At 39.3% G+C, this 23,587-nt stretch overlaps 1 protein-coding gene across 1 annotated transcript in view; it reads right to left on the bottom strand.

Annotated features, from left to right (window-relative positions):
* NCK2 (NCK adaptor protein 2) overlaps positions 1-23,587 on the bottom strand; it is an 88,355-nt gene that overhangs the window by 43,596 nt on the left and 21,172 nt on the right. Inside the window, exon 2 of the mRNA XM_086769709.1 lies at positions 10,813-10,884. The gene's annotated coding sequence lies outside the window, so the exon portion shown is untranslated. The remainder of the gene's footprint in view (positions 1-10,812; positions 10,885-23,587) is intronic.

The raw sequence follows: 23,587 nt of genomic DNA, 5'->3' as shown, positions 1-23,587 counted from the left end.
GAGCTTAATGTTTGTTGGTGTTGCTCTGAAGTGTTATCTCTCCATTGCTCCCAGCAGACAACATTTAAGCTTACCTATACATTTGGAAATACATGAAAACAAAACAAAACAAAAAAAAAACAAAACAAAAAAAAACAAAATAAAAGAAAGGGGAAGTCGAGGAAGATTACAATGTACATTAGGTGTCTACACAAGACAGAAATTAGAAATCATTTTACATGTACCCACCTCTCCACAGTCCCTTACCAAAAAAGGGGTAGGAGGGAACCAAGCACACAAGAGCATAGAAAACATCAGACACCCTACTGAGGGGACGTTTAGGTAATATTATCTATATGATAGACTGGTCAAACATGCTTTGCAGAAAAACAAGTCAAGTGTACCTCTGCTCCCGCACTGTCATCCTCACTGTCAATAATCCTTCCTTCTCACCTTGAAATTAAAACAGCCAATCACTCAAGATACAGTGAACACTATGAAGTTTTATAAAGGAGACATCCTTGACTTTCTTTCACAAGATTCAAAAGTGTTTGAATTATTACCTCTGTTGCTGCTTCTTTTCCCGTAGCACAAACATTTGCTGGTCTGCAGGAATTATACTTCACTAGAAGTGTTAGTACATTTATGTGTTATATAAACAAAGAACAGTCCTCAGACATAAGAAGTTTAACCTTGATCTCACACAGAAGGACAAAGCTCAGAATCACTGTGGATTGCTACATTTTACAGCTAATCCCTTGAAACATTGCTACCTACTTTTCAAGGAATTTCACTTTAAACTGTCTATAAAATGCTGAAAATAAAATTGAACCGCTGACCTTCTGTTCCCCAATAGAAAAATCATACATTCGCTTTTTAACTACAAAGAGGAAGAGATGTTTGTTCAGTTCAAAAATGCATTTATTCCCAACCAAAGCTGTTTAAGTAAAAAGAGTACATTGTCCATTTCTAGACAATGTTCACTTAATAGTCTTAAGCAATTTATCAATTGCTTTACAAAACACCCCATTCAATCTACCTCATGACAGTAGGAAAATGTGAAAAATATGTATATTAAAACAACTTTTAACTTTCTAGCTCACAGAGTACTAAATATTTTAAGGGCCCTGTTCAGACTCTGTTCTCATGAGCTTCTCAGTTTGCTGTCATTTCAAATACTGAATAAATTCTTAGACATCTGGATTTTTTTTTTTTTTTTACCAGGTCACCTGGACCAGAATTTTTATCTGATATAAAAAGGTGCATGTGGTAACAGAAAATTAAGATACTTCTCAATGTAACTCTCAAGGCAAAGTTCCACAGATTTTTACCTGAATTTGGGGCTACTGAACACCTGTTTCTCGTATCTAGGAGAGTTTCTCATGCAGAAAGCTACTTTCTAGAAGCAAGGTCTTTGAATAGTACAGGGAAAAATAATCACCGGATGCAAGGTATCATTCTTTATTCTGTGCCTATGTACGTAACCAAAGAGGCAGCTTGAAAGATACAGTGTTAGATTTCATTAAGAAACAGCTAATACCATTAAATTTATTCCTGTATAAATCTGTACATCTTCCCAAAGAAGACTGGACCACAATACGGTTACTCATAAAACTATCCTTTTAATTTCCTGATAGGACACATATCAAGAGAAAGCACAGTTTAAATGAAGAGACACTTTTAGATCTTGTATGAGATATGAGCGAACGCCGCGGTTGCACAAGTCTCTTGTCGGTCAGATTGACTGCTGTGCTAATGCTACACAACCGGGAAAGTAGCAGCCCAGGCAAGAAAGGGCCATTCCAGTCTCCCTCTAAGGAGTTACCCGGTCTTCCACCTAACAGCTCTTCCGAGTCAAGATAGGAATCCTCTCTTACAGTTCCCAAAACACAAATGCAGAGGAAACTATCTGTCACTTTCCCAAATAAAACAAGTTTCAAAACAACCTGTCCTATAGCTCTTAAACATGCTTTAAAGTCAAGACTGCCTTTTTGGTCAGGAATGATGGCAGCATTCATTTATTTCAATCAAATTATTTCTTACATATCTTCCTCCACTTCAAATAAGGTCCTCTTCCAAAAAAATAGTACTTGTGAGTGCTCTGCCACACGATTACAGCAGCAAGCCATTGTTAATTCCTCAGTCGAAGGGGAGGAACACAAAACCAAGAGAGAAACACCATTCACCAAAGGGGAAAAAGGATGAAAGAGGTTTTACTGAAACCCTTCTTCCAGGCGTGCTCCAGAGAACACAGGCTGCTGTAAGCACGTTAGGAAGACGCTCCTTATTCTGAACTCTTACCCTACAGTTCAGGTATCAGTTGCTTTAAAACAGCTTAAACACACAACCTAAAAAAGTTGTTCTGCTACTATTACCCCAATATGATTTTCCACTGCACCACAACTGCTGCTTAAAAAGATAAACTTCTGAAAGTAAACTTTACTGGATAAAGACTAAGAATATCTGACTTTTTCCATAGAAACAGTTATCCAAAACCAATAGGCAAGAGCCTACATTTCTGTGAGCAAAATAAGCATTCTATAGAGCCGAACATAGAGCTGGTGATGCCAGACTCTCATCTTCCTTTATTCCCACTCTCAGCTCCAATACTTGAACAAAACTGAATCTTTCCAAACTCCTCTAAATCTCCTCCTATTGTTTTATCTTCTGCCGGAAATTTTTCCACAGTTCACTTTTCTGAATAAAATCTCCTTGCAATAAACAAATCAGTTCAAAATTAAACATTTGACTTTGGCTGCCACATCACATTCTTTTCATCCAGAAATGTTATGTACTGTTACACTGATGAGACATTCTATCCTCACACACTCATGGACACATTTTCTTCCTCGCTCCTATAAGATAACAATAAAATGCATCAACAAATGTGAAGGGGAAATAATAGTGGCCAAATAATTTCCAATGATAGAGAGAGACTGTGGGGAATAATATGAATACTAGAACCAGGATGAAATAAAGGAAAAACAGGTTCTAAAACACAGGTCTGAAATTTGGTAGTTTAGCCACCGAGTTCTTGTTACTTCTAGATCAATACAAATTTTAAAATGTACACTGGTACTGAGTTTCAATAAAAGTGACGATGCCATCATTGTTTCATATACAAGTTTAGTTGAGAGCCATACAAAATATTTAGTACTTGACAGCTTCTTGAAGAGCAACACACAACTCTGTGATAAGTAATACTACAACAGAAGTAGACAACTTCTTCATTACCTAAATCAGACCTTACTAAGAGAAGCCAGTAGTGTTACCAAACCTGCATCAGGCCTCAATGTAAAAGGCTTTTTAAAGAAAATTCATATACAAATATTGGAAGCTATGAAGCAGTGTATCAAAGGAGCTGCAAGTTACAACCCTTTGACTCATCAAAAGTAGGAGCAAATATATAAAAATTCACAAACTACCTCAAGGTGGGGAAGAGAATAGGGAGAAGGGAGAACAGACACGCATTCCCTCCCCCCACAGATCTCAAGGAGAACAGAGAGATCCCTTTTTCTTTTCTGCATCACAGAACATCTGAATGCTTCAAGTGACTAATATTCCAAGCATTTTTATTTTATTTGTTCTTGTTCTTAAGCTCCTTGCTGAAAATTAAGCTCTGAGGAACAGGTCTTGGATTGAAGCATTGTTTGATGCCTTGTTCCTGCTCCTCTAGTGTGTAATATATTTAGGTTCAAAAACTCAAACCTGAAACAAAGCTTTAATTCCATAAAGGTAAACAGTACTGTGTCATTGCATAAAATGCTGCCCTGAGTTTTTGTTTCTCTTACTCTAAAGGATTCTGCAGAATTAGTCAGGGTACTGACTCAGGATGCGTAGATGCCCAGCCATCACTTACAGGCCAGAATCCTTAGTCTGACAAGTGGCCTGCTTTGTGCCGTCGTTTTCCTTTGCTTCTCCTGAACCACAGCCAGGAAGCAGGTCACAACAACCTACTAATTTCTCTGCCACCACCTTTCTTCCTGAAGAATTCACAGCAGCAGCGGCTCCTCACACAACTGGACATAAGCCCGGCTCACACACGGGAATTCTCATTTTGACCACATGATGATATGTTACCAGTTACATGGTTACAGCTCACACCTGAGGACTTCCTGAAGTTTCAGTAACTTACTGCAGTCAGAAGGTATGTTACAGCAGCCATACATCCAAAGAGTGCCTGAAGTCCAAGTCAACAGCTGAGAATGCTAATTCCCATGATCCCTCTGACAGTAAATTCCGTTTCTAAAAAGCAAAACTGTCAAAACCTTGCTTATGAGCTAGTTTCAGAACAAGTTTTATAAACATACATATATACACACACACACACCAGGTTTGTAGTTCTAGTCAAAACATTTAAGTAAACCCAAGGATGTCACACCCTTTTCTTTTGAGATAAATGCTTTAGCTTGCCAAACACCCTCATTTTCATCACCATAAAACAGCACTCTATCTAGCAATAAGGAAAGAGACCTTTCCAGATTCTATCCAAATCCAGGGCTGGCAGAAAATGCCATTCAGTAGTCTTCAGGGAGAACCAAGAAAGGAAAACTAATACTCTGACTGTTTAATCTTGAAAAACAAATTTAGAGATCAAATATAAAGAGGTCTAACTCTCATTCAACAGCATTTTTTGGGCTGGTATGTGATAACTTGAGAACTAGTGGTATGAGACAACTGAGCTTATCAGGGAATGTGAGGGACAAAGAGCTATTGATTTTTGTACAAGATAGAGAATTCAAAATCAACCTCTTGGGAAAGTCTGGATCCCCCAACTACCTGCTGCTCCAGGGAAAGGATCTCTGACATCACCTGCCATAGCCTGCTTGCATGAGAGGCAGCTATTTAACTTGTATAAAGGAAACACTTCTGTTAAGATGTCTGTATTTCACATTAAAAAAAAAATAAAAATCAGTGTACAGGTAAATTTTAAACATTAGTAGGAAGAGGTGGAACAAGTGGTCACAAGAAGTGCTAAAAAGAAATGCAAGTACTCAAACTAGTGAGGAAAAAAGGTATCGTGAGTAGCAATGACGGTAGCAGGGGATCTGCTGGAAGGATTGCACATACAGCTGCTGAATCAAAAAGAAGGAGTAGGATCACTTAAAAGAAAGGAGGGGCAGGAAAAGAGGGTGACAAAGCAGGTAGAAAACAAGCTACACAGGGGCTCTATTATGGGGAACAGCTAAGAGCAGCTGACACAGACAACAGCCTCCAAAATAAGGAGGGATAAGATGAGAGCTGCAGGGGTGTGAAGGGAGCACAAAGGAAAGCAGTGGCTAAATTCAGGAGACTGCAAGAAGCCTGTGATGTCTTAAAACAAGACTCTCAAATTTAAAATCAAGGAAAAAAATAGACTTTAAAAGGTTTGTATCCGTATGCATGGTATTCTATGCTTCGTGTTACTACTGTCTTAAAAAAATAAAACCACAGGAAAACTTCATTTTCTCAGTACTCTCTGCTTAGGACAATTCAAGCTTTGTTACTACAGTGCAAACAGCAATTCTAATCCAAGATTAATTAACCAAGTTATTAGAAACTGAATTCCATAGCAAATATACCATGCTAACTTTTAAATATTTTCTCTTCTGTGAAATCCACCAATTTCAGCAGTTATCCAGAGTGCCTCTGGTAACACACACATAACCACTCACCAGATATGAAACGAGATGAACGGCATGTACAGTCTCTTCTCATTCATTATAAGGCAGTACTTCTACAAGCCAAACTGTTTCTAATATCAAAAGACATTTAATGTAACGCACAGCTTTTGAATGTGACGTTATATGGAACATGTTAAGAGCACTACTGGAAATACAGTTTACAGTTTTAGCTGTATTCTACTACACACCGAGTCTAATGTGAACAATGAATCATTTGAAGTTCCCTCAAAGCCTCCACAGCAGAAGAACTGCCTTCAAGCCATTATCAAATGGAGCAACAAGCCTTCAACTGATTTTTTAAGTGACCTATGCCAATGCTGGCTGCGTGTCGTCTTCTGCAAAGCACCAGTTCAAGTCCTCTGCCCTACAGAGCTGTGGAAAAGGCCCAGAACCCCTCAGAAACCTGAGGGGAGGGGATCTCCAGGAGGCATTTGCAAGCAGATGACAACAGCTCCTTTATGGGGCAATTAGATCTTGGAGTAACTCTGTGTCACTGGCCTCAGCTGCTAATCTGCTTCCTCCTTCAGGAGGATTTGGGATCACTGACCCACCCCCTGCTCTGATACAGCCTTATCACACTACACAGAGCTGGCACAAGGACTGGTCCCAGTCCCCACATTCGAAAAGCCTCAAGCTAACTTTCCCCAACATATGCCTCTATGCACAAGACTCACCTAAGTCACGAACATTTCCAGAATCTCCCTTCCCTGTGATGTAGCTTAACTGCATAAGCTTGAAGAGATTTTCACAATCATATTCTAAACCACATCAGTTGTGCCTAAGAAGTACAGTGCATATTTACATTTTTCAGCTGAAACTGGTGTAACACAGCGATACGTTTATTTAGAAGCCAAAGAAATAGAGGCTCAACAATCAGTTCTGCCAGTGACATTCCTTTGAACACTAGACAAGACGCCACGGTTGGTCGCTGAGTGTTTTGTACTCTGTTCATAAATATCTTTGGACATTAAGCTTAACCTTAGCTTACTCATATGTATCTATTTTATAAATAAAGCTTAACTCATAGCTATATTCATGAGCAACATGTTACATTCTTTTCAGCACGCAAAGCTTTTTTTGGCTTAGAAAAACCGACATGCTGGATGAGAAGACAGCCAAAGTCCACACTGGCTATCAAACCACAAAACTACTTCCACCAGGAAAAACGTGGTCATACTTTTATTTTTACTGAACTGAATTGTCATGTATTGATGAAAGCTGTACAGTGTTCTCTGATGAGGAATCCATGTGGATTGCAGTTAACTGCAAAGGCCATCTGTGGGCCATAACAGGTACCACTGATATCTGCAAACCTGAGTTGCACCTGAAGCTAGAAAAGCTGGAAAAAAAAATTAGACAAGTGAGTCTTAATAATCTATTTTGATATTATTAGTAAATAAAAGCATGCCTGTATTTTCATGTAAAGAACTACAATTACTACAAAGAGAAACAGAAAAAATGTAGCAAAAAAAAAATCTAAAAAAGAAAGTACTAAAATTACATAATTCAGGGAAGATCAATTTATTTGAGGGGTATACCTGCGGTTATGGTGGTGTAGAAGTGGGATGAAACTGTTCTTCTCTACTGTCCACAATTACAGGTTATGTTATGTGAATAACATAACATAACAAGCAATATTCTAGAAATTCATTTGTCATACTAAATGTCTGTAAATATATTTGAGCAATGCTAAAGTTGCATTCAGAGGCTTCAACACTTCAGGCAGCTGGGATAATTGACGTAATTACCGGAAAATTTTTTTTTAAGGGAAAGGAATCTAGTCATCCACTCAGTACATACCTTTCATTCTCTTAGTTACTGTCAGAATCAAAATTTCCCAGAACTCATCCGAAACACTAAGAATAGGCATTGTTTCCCTGGGGTTTAAACTCCTCAAAAAAACAACAACTACAGACATGCTGAATCACAGAAAAATACCAAGAAATACTTTGATACAGCATCGCAGACAGTTCCATCAAGTTGAAATGTCTGTGGTGCTTCTTCCTCTTCAGACGAGGAGGAGGATCAGCCCTTCAGAAGCTGTGAACAGGTCCACAGTCTCGCAACGCAAGGAGCATATGTGTGTCATGGTTGTTTTGAGTAGCTTTACAGATTAGGCTTTCCACCAAATGCTGTAGTACTGTAGCCATTGACATCTAATTGCAGTTTGGCAAATCTACTGAGTATGAAGACATTGATAACTTTGCTTGTACCTGTTTGCTTCTGATCTCATCAATCTCCCTCCTGTGTACAGAGGTATCCCTGACGAATCAAGCAGTACATTCCGTAAGGGTGTATGGTCTCAAAAAAATTATACTATTAAAGAACATTTCCCAGATGATTTTACCTAAATATTATCACTAAAATACAAAAAATAACTGCTCAAGGCACATATTAATACTGCAATCACTTTTCAAAATATTCTGCTGTGAAAATACAATATGCAATCTATTTTTTGATTCAAAGACTGTAAGTGAATGAGGAACAAGTTCAAAAGTACAGAATACCACTACATGCAATATGATGTTCCAAAACATCAGATGCTTTTAGGATAGTTTCAGATTTGCAGCAACTGAATGATTGTGATAAATTGCCAGAACATTAGACTTCCTCTGTAACTTCATACTAATTTAATTGCAAAAATGACAGAATATTTTTTAAGAGTGTCTTTCCTTAAAAGAAAAAAAAAAAAAAAAAAAAAAAAGGAAAGAGAAACCAACAACTGGAAAAAGCCAGCTTGCCCAGGTAGATAACAGATGAGCTGTCAGATCTTGACAACCACTTACTAATTACACTGTAGTTCTCACTCAAGAAAATCCTGTAAGAACACATTATTGTCTACAGTTCAGTGAAGTTTAAGAATACATTTAATGTAATTTGTGAATATTTACTCTGTTGCCAACTGCATTTCCTTTTCAAAGGGCAAAAGTTTACGATGTTCTGGCTCAACAAAGCATTTCAAGTGTAGGCTTTACTGAACCTACACCTATGCATTCACTTCCTTTCGGGAAAGGCTTAGAATGCTCCACATTTTGCAGAATCACATCTTTACCTAGTTGAATGTAGTTCATTAGAAATAATCACACAAAGGATGGAAAAGATATAAAGTATTAATACAGAATAAGTGTTGTGTAATTGGACATCGCAAGCATTCTGGGTACCCATACTTTAAAAAAAGAGAAGAGGGGGGATGGAGGAGAGAAGAAAAAGAAAAGAAAAGAGGCACACACAACTGGTGTCCAAATAGTTCTTCCTCTCCTCCTTTCAGTGACTTATTATCTACTTATTGCCTTTTTGGGAAGTATAGAAAACCTTCACTTGCTGTAAATACCTTTACTGCAATCATGTTTGGTTCCCCTCCCCCCTTCTTGCTTTAAAGGGTAGAAGAAAAAATTACTCAATAAGCCAAATATCACAGAAAGATGTTCGACAAATAAACACGACTAAATCCAAACATCTATTTCCTTGAAGAAAGCAGCAGATTTTTAAAAATTATTTTCACAGAACATTTAAATGAAAACTATTCTAAAACAGGACAAGAAAGAGATTCTGAATTTCACTTTTGAAATGAATACAAAATCTGGGCCATAGTCAGTAAAATACAAGCTTAATTTTTAATAGAAATTTTAGGAGAAAAATTAGAATAATTTTACTATGAGTAAGTCTCTAGTTTGATGAATCATTGGCTTTGGGACTGTGTGTTTGTTTTGTTTTTACAATAACAGCCATTTCAAGGACATTGAATTTTGCTACCTACACAACACATAAAAAGTACAAAGAAAATTCACTGGAGTTTCTCCTCTAGAAAATTATTACAGAACATTTCTCACTATTAGTCTTTAAACACAAATACAAAATGTTCAAGGCTATACTCTGATCTGTTAGAAAGGCCAGGGTTATAATTTTGTCCATTACATTTAAAGACATACATCAGACAATTTGAAAATGTAGTGCAAAAGCCAGTTGTAGCATCTCAGAGTTTCTATCCTGTTTCTATCCTAGTACTTCAGAATTTGCTTTTCAGTTCGAAGGAAACAATCATTTGCAAAAACATATGTAGATGTTAAACTTAAAACTGGATTGCATTTTTCATTCTAATTGGTTCACCTGCACTTTATTAAACAAATTAAGTCTAACTTCAACATCTGATAACACTTCATTGAACAAGCATTTAACAGAACTCAGCAAAAATCAAGACACATAAGGAGTTCATACATTGCTTTCCATCTGAAGGCTCCAAAACATCAATAATTAGCCTTCATAACTTCCTTCTGAAGAAGGTAACATTATTTTTATTTTATAAACAGAGAATTTGAGTAAGAAATAATAAAACCACCTGGTAAACTATGATTCCCACTTTTCTGCTCTGTGCTGCAGCCACTACAATGATGGAAGTTCATTCAGTGTTCTCCTTTTTGCTTTTATTTTTTGGTACAGTTGTAATGAGGTTTTGTTTTATTAAAAGTTTCTGTTAATAAATCTCCTAAGGCACAGAGATCAACTACAGGTACTAGAAACAGACTACACGGTACACGAATTAACAGAAACGAGACAGTCAACTCTACCACAACATGAATCCCATGGAAAATGTCAGCTTCATTTGGTTACCGCAGATCTTCTGAGCCAGCCCAGGAAGGTACTCTATACATACTAAATGCAATTCTGTTTTACTTTCACATAAAACCCACAAGCCTTCTTTCTTCTCAATACTTTATAAGCTATTACTTAATTTTTCGAATTCAATCAAAGAATAATATTAAGTCTGCTCCACCACAGGCTCTGGCTACCTGCTACTCCTTCATACCTCCTATACCACCACGTCCTGCCTACAGCACCTTCAAGGAAAAACGTCCCAAGGCAAAGTAATAGGTAACAGGAGACAGGAGCCAAAATACAGTGACAGCAGTATCTAGTGCTTAGTTAATAATCTGAGCCTATGCTTTGTCCTTGTCTTTTTTTTTTAAAGGAAGAGCTAAAAATGATTTGTCTCAGGTCATTGAGGAAAAAAAAGACTTGCTATTTAATCATCTATCCAAGAGTTAAAAAAAATTTCTAAAAAAATTTTAAAAATCACAAGTACTACACTACATAAAAGCAAAAACCAAGCAATAAAACCAGTTCACTCCTTATCTTTAGTTATGAAAATAACCACTGAACTTGAACCACTCACCTTTGGCACACTGTTAAAATGGTCCAGGCAGTGAAAAGCAGGACTCTCCAACAAAGTTACGTACACCGCTATCTGAAATAAGAAACAACACATATTTTAGTTTCATCACTAAACTTAGAAGACATTTAGCTAGGTAATTTACTTTTCATACTATCAAAATCTTCTAAGAGATGCTGAAGAGCAAGCAGAATGGCTTTAACTTGATCCACCTGTTTAGCGTAAATAGAATTCATCTTCATATTTAACTTTTCTCAATGAATAAAAGGTCAATTTAATGACAGACCATCCAAAACATTTAGGAAAGAAAGCAACTAGAAAGCCAGCCACCACAATACAGAGAAAAATCAGTCAAGAAATGAAATTAAGAATTCGACCCAGTTTTAGAAAGATTACATTTTTTAAAGCACCATTATTTACTGTTTCTCTCACTTATTTACATTAGTCAGTTTAACTTGCCGGTACTTCCTAAGAAGAGGGAAACACTATTACACATGGAAAACCGAGGTACATCAGCAAAAGCACAGCCAACAGTTTTGTGGGACATGACTATTTCCACTCAGGAGGCACTCGCACACATCTGGATGTGTAATCCACCAGGGTTACTACTGCATGTGGTTTGGGGGTCCTCTGGCACAAGAGATACTGATCCAACAAGAGTGAGCTTTGACAGAGGCAGTGAAGCTGAAGGACTCCCATTAATGGAAATTCTGGCTGAACGTAAAGAAGAAAGGTTTCACTACAAGGGTGGCTAAGCATGGCCACATGCCCCCTGAGAAGTGATGGACCTTCTTCCTGGGGGAGTCACAAATTCTCCTGGACTCGGCCCCAGCTGCAGCCTTAGCCCTGCTGGGAGCTGGTTAGCACAAGTCTCCAGAGGTCCCTCCCAGCCTCCATTGCTCTGTTAAGTATTTCTAGCCACAACAGTAACCTTTCACAAAAGACTTCAAAATATTTAAACATTTATTTCTGTTTTTTTAACAACGCTTCTAATTCCATACGATATCTAAGAAATTCAGGCAGTGTAAACCCATTAAGATCCAATTCAAAGAAAAGGAAAAAATTCTGAACATCTTCCTGCACAGCAGCCCCTAGCTCATAAGGACAACAGATTACAACTCCTACTCAACCTGAGGCTACTTGTGCACAAATGTTCCTGTTCAAAGTCTTCTCTGAGCAGATGCAAATCAGTTGCCACGCTACAAAAGCATCCTACAAAGAAATTCTATTGGAAAGAGCAATTCATCCAATGATCCCATAAATCATAATGACGGGGATAAAAACTATTGACAAATTTGTTAAAAATACCTTACACAGATGTTTAAGAGCAAGACTTAGTCTTCTCCCCATTAATAAGTGGAGTAACAGAACTACTAAAACCACAGTTTGATAAACATTTAAGCATAAAAGTCTCGTTAGAGAACAAAGCAAGAGACAGACCCTGCCCCTCGGTTCCCTGGCAGTTGCAAGGGGAGCCAGAGACTTGCTAGCCCTCCTGAAAAACACACAAGGAAAAAATATGGAGGCGGGCAAATTGTGAGGAAGCATTATTCAAACAGAAGAGTCTCCCGATCCAGTTCAGCGCCTGTATGAAGAAACGCCTGCGACAGCAGAGAGCAGATGGGACTTGAGGGTGACCTACCCCCTTTCTTCTCTGGCACAGTGCTTGCTGGAGTGCCTGCTGCCCCACCACCCAACCTGGGTTTTCAGCTTTCCACAGACACCGACTGTGGGCAACCACACTTTGCTATATCAGTTTTCCCACAGAGTTACAGACCTTAACTGAGTTCTTACCGAAAGTTGCTCTATATGCGAAATTACAAGACAGATCTCAAGTAAATGGGAAGACACTTTAATAAATGAAGCAACACTAAAACCCTCAGGCAGGATAGACCTATTTTCCTACCAGCTGAATGTTTTGTAGCACGTGTTTTTCTCCTGTCAATAATGCAAGAACATTTTTCATATTAAGGGGAAAAAATGAGAAAATAAGTCATTTATGTTTTTGTCACAAGATCTTCTGAAGACTACAATCTTTCCCCTTCCTACCTCACAAATCATCACCTGCCCATTAACATCCACCACTGAAGTACTGTACCAAGGTTCTGATTTTGGGGTTTTTTTTTCTGTTTTGTTCCTTAAAGAAATAACCAACACCTCTGTCAATTATTGTTCCCACTTTCACAAATGCACATGCATATATAGAACTTGCATTTGAAGGTGAGCTGAAAAACAGTACTGTTAATCACCAATACATGAAAAACTAACCTCGTATTTATTAGTCAACTGGAGAGGAAGTCCAGTTAGGGAGTCCAAATTCCATCTAAACACACAAGAAAAGAATGAGTCATGTGTGTTTATCTCAATATAACAATGCTAATTTCCTTCTGTACAGCAAGAACAGTTTTATTTTTGCAGCTCAATTAACATACATTAAAAGTAACTCAGTGTTAATGGTGATAGTGCAAAGAGTCAAAGGAAAAAGACACAAGAAAACCCCATTCCTACCAACACTTTGATTGAATTAAAACTCTGGTAATCTAACAGACACATGTGAGCAAGACGCGTGTCTCTGTCCTCTCTGGGCTAAATTCTGTTGCATTGCGACCTCTGTTTCTATTTTTCTCCTGCTAAAAATCTTCACTTGGCTATGGAAGAGTTAGAGGAAGTTTTTTTTTGTTACAAGTCACACTAAGAGTCACTTCCCCAGAAGAATAACCAATTTCCATCACACACCCCCACACCCCAAAACTTCACCTGCAATGTTGTGACTTGCAGAGTGACTCAAACTCAGGATGGAAACCTGGACCACAAATAATTCGCTTGTACTTTAAATATGTTCCTTGAAACAATCTTTCAGTTACAGAAGTTTAAGATCTTTCTTCTCAAAGAGCAGTAAATGGAAACAGTGGTTAGAGTTTGGGACCATCTGCCCCCAGGCAGAGGGTTTGCACCGTAGGTGCAGTTTCCTGGTTCTGCTGTTGCATCCCACCAGCCAGAACTCTATACAGCTGTATTTGATAGCAAAGCCAAGGTGAGGAATAAAATGTTAAACTTTGAGAATACAAAATAATCTCCATCAGCCTTCAAAAACCTTAGAGCACACATGGCAAATGCTTACTCTCCACCCAAAATAACTTGGCACAACATTAGAAAACTTGGGAAATAAAATCAACAACTTTTTTGAAAGGCAGCAAGGCAAACAGAGGCACACAGCTGGGCAGTTGTGTCCCATGGTATCACCAGTGCCCATCACTTCTTCACCATCTAGTGTGATGTCCACTTGTCACATCTCCATCTTAATATCCATGCTATTGCAGCAACGTCAGCCCTGCTGCATGCAAAATGCCACAGTTCCTTACCACTCATGAGTGCCTTCATATCCTGCACTTACCGTTGATGTCCAGAGCAGAGGAACAGAAGACAACAAGGAACAGGAATGGCAGACTATAGGAACTGGATGAATATATGATTACAAACATGCAAGGTAGAAAGAGAAATTTGTCTACATTTCAACAGCAATCTCAGTCACGCTTGTTTGTTTTCTAGACCAAGGTCTTCCAAACACAAGGACTACAGTAAAAGTCCCACAGCCAGAAGCACTTTTGAAAGGCAGAAATAGCCAGAAATAAGAGCCTGAACTTGATGCTTGCAAACAAGCATCAGAAGATAAGTATCGGTAACATATAATATAAGCACCTTATATTTAACCATGTAATCTTTAAAGATTATAACCTTAAGAATAAATTAGTGCTCTCATAATGGTTCTATTACAAGTAACATCCCAAGTTATTAACCACCTTTCCTTTCACTAATAGCTCTAATGTGCCCCATTTTTTTTATCCCCATGGCTAAACCCCAGATTCAGCCTTACAATGACTACTTCTAATGACAATTCTCCCAGGCTCTCTTCCCAATACCCATCCACCTCCTATTTGAATTCTGACATGAAACAGCTAAAATAATCTCTTTGATACTTAAAATGCTAATACACAAGAATGACCTGACCATAAACTTGTACAGCACAGACTGGGAATTTTAACTCAAATGGCAAGGCATTCGAGTGACTCCGATAACTACGATAAAATTCAATAACTGACGTATTATTGGTGACCTTCTGGAGAACAAATGAAAAGCATCACATTAATACAAATTCTCCTGTGGTGAAGATCAAGCTGGCAATCTGCCAGTTCATTACACCATCTCGCTCCACTCCAACATTAAATATTGCCTTCTTTTGTAATTGACTGAAATACACTGGAGCAATTGCAGGTAACCACTTCGGGCTATTAAAGTATTCCATTAAGACTTCTCCATTAGGCAGATATTTCAAATGAAGTGGCGTCAAAATAGGCTATGTTCAAAATATTTTAACTATGCAGACAATCAGGCAGGCACAATCCAGTTCCACGGAGCAGCAGACAGATCAGCTTAAGCATTCAAAAGCTCAACGCCTGAATTTGCTTAAAGGGAAAAGAAACCCACCAAGTTTATTCAAGACTGTAGTATATGCTTAGTATTTTAACCTCCTAGTCATATATATCTCCTCACAAAACTCACTTAATATTACCTTCTTCTAAAGCTAAGAAAATGGTAATGTTAAAATATGGAACTATTCTTTAACTCAGAGAATTCAAGGCATTTATTAAATACCACATTTTAAAACTAACTATGGAACACAGGGAGAAAACAGAAAGCAAGACTGGATTCACATCGTATTTAAGGTTTCAAAGGCAGCAAATTGCAACATTGCACTATAGTGTGTGTGTAGCATTCTGAAAACAAACAAAAGAAAATCCTTTCATGCTATAAACTCTACACAATTATGCTTTTCTTCTCCAAGATTGCGGTTCCTTAACGGCAAGGAAGCAAGAGAAATGGGGCACAAGAACAGGTTCACTGCCTTGCACACAGAAAAGACTGCCAGATACTTAAAACGCTGGAAAAGATTTAAGCTAGCCGTGAAAATGAGACCAAAGTCCCTGAAGCAAAGACAAACTTCTGTGTTTAAATGGGCTTTTTTAAGTGGTGCAGGTTTGGAGTCATCACCAGAGGCTGTAAGGGTTAGCCAAAGAAATTCAGGTCTCTTCTGAAGAGCGCAGGGGTAGGAGGTGCTGTATTGTCTCTGTGCTGCTATCTGGCATGCAAGAGCCATAGTGCACCTCCCAGTGTCTGTATCAAAGAGGAAGCGATTAGACATGTGGGTATCACTGGTCACTCAAACTATTTTTAGGTTTTTTTTAATAAACATACACTTGGGGGTGTAGAGAGAGGAACACAGCTAGAGAAAACGTGCAGTGGTTCACACTTGAACCACATGCAATCAAAGAGGCTACGCTGACCTATATTCTGATTTCACTCCTGCAAATGCATATCCTCTGCAGACTCTGGTGCATACACGACACATTTTCAAAAAACAAGAACATTTTTGCATCTACTTGCACAACCACCAACTCCCCATCTATTCATGAAGCACAAGTAGTTTAAAATAAATACTGCATTTCAAAAACCAACTTCAATTGCCAGCTTTCCCTGCAGTCGCAATCCAAATACATGCATGACTAGCATCTTTTTAAATTGAACAGAAACGAGGAGAGTTACATCTGTTAGCAACTGCATCTGCTAAGATTTCTACTATATATATATATAGTAGATTCACATTATCTTATTACGAGGAATCACATGCTTCTTTACACTCTCTCAGCTAGAAGTTTCCCCCAAAAGTCTGAGCTACTTAAAAAAACCTAACACTGATAACAAATTACTACCTAAAATCACTGTAATATGCAAATTTTTTAATTCCTGGCTTAAGCAGGATTTTCCATCTTGATACTTACAGATATTCACCTAACTCAAATTTGATTACTCTGAGCTGGCAACTTCCAGGGTAGTCCCTGCATAAGTAAAAGAAAAAACCCAGAAAGCAGAATGGAGAAATAATGAACAGGAGGCCAGGAAGCCTCCACCCAGCAAGACTACAAGCTCTTTGAGAGGAGGTGTAATATTGCAGTCTCAAAAACAAAAACCCCACGACCAACAAAACCCCCTAACATCTGTCTTCCAGTCTGATAGCTGAGCATCAAAATAAACGCAAGTCGTGTCCAATCACTCTCTGAAAACTGAAGGAGGCTCACAATAAAGGTACTGTGCCAACAAAATAGCCCCAGTTTTTTTAAGCATTCCTATTGAAGAGCCATCTGTGAAAGGTGAAGTATTCAAACTACATTTTACCTCAATTCCCCTATTTTTTCTTTTCTATTTACAATAAGGAATAGGAACTCATAACCTTTCTAATCTTCCTTATTTAAGGGTTCACAAGCTGGCTATGTAAGCGCATGTATAAACGTCCTTTACTAAAGGCCACATCGGAGAAGCAACAAAGGTCTTGATCTATGCTTAGGACAGCTCTGAGCACTTCCAGAACCACTACAAACGCAGGCTGAGAGTCCTGAATTACCAATGATAATTACAGATAGACAAGCAGAAATAGAACTATACCTACCAAGGCTGTTCTTAAACTTTGTATCACAGTATCTTTAAAGAAAGGAAAGGATTAGACTTCAACCTCAGGTAGTGCTTAACTAAGCAAGCTTCTCGAGTCATGGTTTGAACATGAGACAATTATCTTAGTTTCCTTAATAGGATACCTTATTATCCAAATTATTCAAATATCAGATTTGATTTTTAGAAACATCTTAGCTTTTATAGACAAACAACTTTCTTCAGCACTTCAGACATTAGTATTTTGTACATACACTTCAATAATTTGTTCCAGTGGAACTTCAGCCTTCTTGTGATTGATATTTTAACTTTTTTTTTTTGTAAAAACTGCACAATGACAGACTTCTCCATTAAGTAAAATCAGCTCAGAATCTTTGAGGACCTGAGTGGTTAACAACTCATCAGACCAAGCAGCTCCTTCACAAATCTGGTTTTCCTATTGCATCTTTGCCATTAAAATGTTTCACATAAAGACATGTAAAACCCACCAAATCATACCAGTTCTTCCAAACCTCTTTACTAGAGTCAGAGCTTTTAATTCAATACACATGGATTTCAGGGCTGTGAAAGATTACTACAAACAGCGTATTAATACACTCTTTACAGTAATCTAGTTATCTGCACATATAAGTTACTGAAAATGCACACCTCCACTGGAAAAAAAGCATTCACAGATGCCTTTTGGAGAAGTGAAAACCACAGATTCGGATGAATTAGCTACCACAGAAGGATGCAACGCTAACTTGCTATCAGAGAAACACTATGCAGAGACTCCCGGTTACTACTCTTGGCTAGAGAGACAAACGTTTAAAATTAGCAAATAAATCTCACATCTACACAGTTAGAGAAGGTTTGCTTTGGGGTGAGATGTAATAGAAAATGGACTGTAACAGGGGCTAGAGAGAGACTGCAGATCACTAGTACAGTAGTCGAGTAAGGCAGATTTGGCCTACTGGCAATTCAAAGTTGAAGGTTGACTGCAACCCTTATGTGAGCTCCTCTTCTAGTAAATTATTCATTTTGTCTTAGTCCAAAGAAAATCTTTCCTACACATATATTCAACACAGCGCTGTCTGAATTAGAAATAACAGGACCACTACTACTGTCTCGGTGCTAAAATAGAAGGATAAGGTGCTGTCAAGAGGGATATGACAAGGTTGAAACCACCAGGCAGACACAGGGACTTGCTGGAAATGCACAGAGCAGATCCTGCCCGACATCCTCAAGGAAAACATTGCAGTCTGAGACTCATCAACAAGTTTCTGACAAAGTGGCAACTTGGTGTGTTATGCTGACAGGAAGGAGGTCACTGGGCACTCCTCACCTGCTGTAAAAGCAGTCATCACCAACAGCTGCAGCCATCACTCCCTGCCCCTGAGCCTGTTTGCTGAGGGCGTTTGGGTTTCACCCTTCCTCGAGGTGCACAGCCACTGAGTGTATAACGATGCTGTAGGCATTACTGTCCAAGTAGAGTATCTTTTTCCGAAGAGTATGCAAGCTTTGTCCTAATCTCTTCAGGCAAACTGCATCTCTAGTACTGTCGGTATAAATGAGAGCCACTGCACTTTGAAGGGTTGGCAGAAAGAAGTCCAGGCACCTTGGCCCTCAGGTGAAGAAATCTATAACAACTTCAGCTGAGGGAGTAAATGGAAGAAATCTCTCTCAACCACCATCAGCTTAAAGAGTAGAAACATTTGTTGTTTACTCAAACTCACTATTTCATTTACAATGTTGAAAAGCACAGGGCTGCAGAACTCACATAAACAGACATTAAACTGGAATCCATTAGTAAAATTGAGAGAGGGGGGAAAAACAAGGACTACAACAAAAAATCCCTTACCGAAACTGGAATATGCTCAAGTAATATCTGGCATTAGAGTTCAGTAATACACTGATGAAAATTATCTTCCTTGGGAGAAGCAAGACATTTTTGTCCCAATATGTTTGTGTATCAAGGGCTGGGAAAAACTGGCATTCCATATTTAAAGTTTTTTTCAGCCTCCTCTGATGGCCCAGCTGAAGAAAAACAACAAACTCCATGCAGTTCAACTATAAAACCATTATAACTAGGGGTGCACAATGAAAAGCCAAAGGTAAGTGGAAGACAAACACTTGGAACTCAGAAGTGGCTTTGGTTCCTACACGATTTGATAGGTGGCATATGCTAGTTTGTGACATGTGGTACCATGACTGTCCTCCTTGGACATGGCAGAATGGCAGTCCCCAAAGTCAGCACCTTCGATGTGCAGGACAAAACAAAGTCACCAGGTTCCCAGATTCACAAAAAGGAATGAACACCTGAGTTGCTAGGATCACTACTTCCCAGAGTCCCCTAAATGACCTGCTTTTCCTTCCAAGTTAATAATCAGAAACTGTTGAAGCAGTTTTTTGCTGAACTGCCCCGGAAACTTTCCTTTATTTTGACAAGAAGAAGAAAAACAGTAACGCAGCTTTGGTTTCACCGCAGAGTACAGCGGCCCTAGCTGCAGGCGCTGCTATTATTGCTATTTGAAAGATAACTAGATATTCCAAAATCTCATAATACCCAAATGAAATTTGGCAACAGCCTACCTTCTGAGGTTTTCAGCACTGATTTTCTCCCTTTCATGTCTTGTACACATTTGATGGTGTCTTATTCCACTCATTTTAATCATGCCAATTCAGTGGCAGACTACAAATGAAAACGCAATAGAAACATTGCAGGCCCTGTAACAATAGTCAAAACAAAGATTTCCTATGGCAGCTGTCAAATTAATGACATCTCCAAAGCTATCTAAATACAGTATCTGGGCAGAAATCCAATTACGTCAATTCTGTCTGAATACCCCAAAAGACAGTCCTACTGGGGTTAGAAGTGGAAATAATTTTAAGTGCGGATTAGCTACATAAGCAGCTCCACACTTGAAGCTAGAACAAGGGAACAAAAAGGCATGACATTTATCTGGACACAAGGGAGAGGAGAAAAAGAACTGTTAGACATCTGGCAAAAGGTCAAAGCCAATTACCTCGTCCAAATTTGCCCCCCAAGATAATAGCTTCCAGGTTCACTTCTTAGAAATAAGACGAATTTACTCCAGTTATTAAAAAGATTTCTGCTTACCTCTACATCCTCCGCTACCACTGTGGTTTTTCCAAAATTTCTTTTTCCCAACCAAATATTAACAGCAGTAGTAGAACATGCCAACTTCCCAGAAGTACAAACTAAATTTATCTAAAACCTATATAAAAGAAAACAATATTCCCCCTCACTTAACTACTACGCAGCAGTGGCAAATAGTATTCAGGGCTTTTAATTCAAGAGTATGATTTCTTGTCGCTTTTGCTGCTTTCCCTAAACCACTGTAACCACTGACTTCCCTTTTGCCTTGCAAGTGTCTGTATTACTGTTTAATAATGCAGCAATTTCAGTTTGCTGAACCTGTTTCTGTTTATTTGTGGTTTTAAAACAGGCAACGATCAAGGTGGGAGGTGGGAAATAGCCTTTTAATTCAACAAAGGAAAAATACTAGGATTATTGTTTTCTTTCTTTGTAGGCATATTAAAATAACTGCCTTTCAAACTACAAATAAATACAAGCTCATCTGTTTTAAAAATGAAACTATTCAAGAGAACGCTACTAAACTAAAGAAAAAACTGCACATGCCAAATAACTGAAGCAATATATATATATTGGTCAGTAACTACATGTTCTGGTTTTGTTAGTGAGGGGGGGGCCTAAGGTGGTAGCTTCTGTAGGAAACTGCTAGAAGTTGCTCCCCTTTGTTCAGTGAACTCGGCCGGGCCTAGGGCGGACCCGCTGCTGGCCAAGGCCGAGCCAATTGGTAGCAGAATGTCCCGTGATAACGCCTCTGCGATAACGTATTTAAGTAGGGGAAAACAGGAAAAAGAGGAGGAGAAGATGTGAAGCAGCTGAGCGGGGGGCAGAGAGGGGGAGGCGCGAGCCTCATGGGCCTTGCAGGCCTCACCCTCTGGCCTCCCGCCGGGCAGCCGACTGGGCCCAACTCGGCCCAGCCTGACTGCAAGAAGTGGAGAGGAGATGAGAAGTGAATAAGATGTAAAAAGGATCCTGAGAGGCATCTGCCAGCCTGTTGTGAGGAACGGCTGCAGACGCCAAGGTCAGTTCAGAAGGAGGGGGAGGAGTAATGTGGCTCCTGGCCAAGATTCCTCTGCAACTCGTGGTGAAGACCATGGTGGAGCGGGTTGTCCCCCTGCAGCCCATGGAGGTCCACGGAGGGGCAGAGATCCACCTGCAGCCCGTGGAGGACCCCACGCCAGAGCAGGTGGAGGCCTGAAGGAGGCTGTGGCCCGTGGAGGGCCCGCTGGGACAGCTGTTCTAGAGGGACTGCACCCGGTGGAAGAGATGACCCACGCCAGAGCAGTTTCACGAAGGACTGTGGCCCGTGGGAGGGACCCCACGCTGGAGCAGAGGAGGAATGCGAGGAGTTCTTCCCCTGACGATGATACAGCGGCGTAAAACAACGCGTGATGAACTGACCGCGACCCCCATTCCCTTTTCCCACCCCGTGCCGCTCGGGAGGGGAGAAGGTAGTAGAGATAGTGTTAAGCTTGGGAAGAGTGAGGCGTGGGGGGAGGTTATCTTGTTCCCTGTCTCATTCTCCTGCTAATTTTAGAAATAAATGAATAGTTTTCCCCAAGTCGAGTCTGTTTTGCCCGTGACGGTAACTTTAAGGATTTCTCCCCGTCCTTATCTCAAACCTTGAGCTGTTTTTTCTTATATCATCTCCCCCTGTTCTCTCGGAGGGTGGGGGGAGCGAGAGACAGACTGCGTAGTCTGGTCCCGATCGGGGCTGAACTACGACACTACACTAACTAGAAATCTTTATCTCTATTATGAATTGATAAATAAACCTCTAAATAAATATAAGTAAATTATGACGAAAAATAGCAGATTCTGACTTAGATAAAGTTCCTAACCCTTTCCACCCATACACTGGAGAGAATACTTTCAAAGGCAAGGACAGAACTCACTGTTACATACATTGCAAGTGTTTCTGCTATCAACACAATACCAAATTCAGGAGAGAGTAAAACATTCATTATGAATGAGTCTATATTTAGGATTGCACATTTGAGGCTGTGCTTCTTACACCAAGACTCTCACAGTTAGAGGTGCGGATTTTTTTTGTTGCTATGGGTGGTTGCGTGTTTTGAAGTTTTGTTGTTTTGGTTTGGTCATCACCCCCCCCCCCCCCCCCCCGCTTCTTTCTGAGCACAGCCACTAGGGATATTCATAGAAGTCTGAAAATAAGAAGCTTTAGTCAAAATCTGGTAGGTTCTACAGCATACAGCTAATTCAAAAATAAATTCAAAGAAATAGGTAACACACAAACACAGGGTTACGCTCCCGAACTCACGACAGCCTTAATTCAGAGCAGTACCAATGAAAACTACCTACCATCTTCACCTGCTCAGTGCATTTCATCTCAAAGTCATTTTGAGAGGCACCCAGAAAGATCCCTTCGCAAGCCAGCAATTTTGGATATTACCAGTTTGGACCAAATTCAAATCAGTAACCCACCACATTTTCTGATATTATAGCACAACTTAGAATATCAGACACAATAATTTTAACTAACTTGTTAATAATATATTTAACTGTCAGGATTTTTTTACAATGAAAAAATACACAGTTTATTCCAAATAGATTCCAGTTGAGCCATGCAGTCAATGAGGCTGTCAGAAACATTTGTTCCAAGCCTGGAACAAATTTCCTCAGCTTCGTTTTTTGTGGAGTTTTTTTTTAAAGCTTAAGAATATATACAAGGAATCCATTTGTTGCCAGTTCTTTATTAGTAGAGATTTCATTTTTCTGTTTGCTCTCTAGAACACACCCAGCACAGTACCATGAATCCTCCTTTGTGTCACACAGGCACTACAAATCCAATTACTACTCTATTAGGTCTCATTTAAATCCCATATGGTATGGCAATAAACTGAACTAAATGAGTATCAGCACGTTTCTCAACCATCTTTACAGTCTGACATAGGTGGCAATCACAGCTTAATAAAATATCATTCACAAGGAAGGTAGCTCTCATTTTTCTCCTCTGCCAGGGGTTTCTGAGAGACTTGGGAAACACTGCTTCTTCCCACCCTCCCTTGAAGAAGCCAGTTGGCCATCGCTATTTCACACTTCTCAAACACCTGAGCCTTCTGCTTGCAGCTCAGAAGTTTGTCTTGGTGCTCAATGTTTAAAACACATGCAAATCCTACCAGCCACCTACTGAATTCAACGTTTACTTCAAAGGTGTGTCAG

The sequence above is a fragment of the Chlamydotis macqueenii genome, chromosome 1 (assembly GCF_036417535.1).
Source record: "Chlamydotis macqueenii isolate bChlMac1 chromosome 1, bChlMac1.mat, whole genome shotgun sequence".
NCBI lineage: Eukaryota > Metazoa > Chordata > Aves > Otidiformes > Otididae > Chlamydotis > Chlamydotis macqueenii.
Note: the sequence above shows the minus strand (reverse complement) of the source record. Positions and strands in the feature narration are given on the sequence as shown.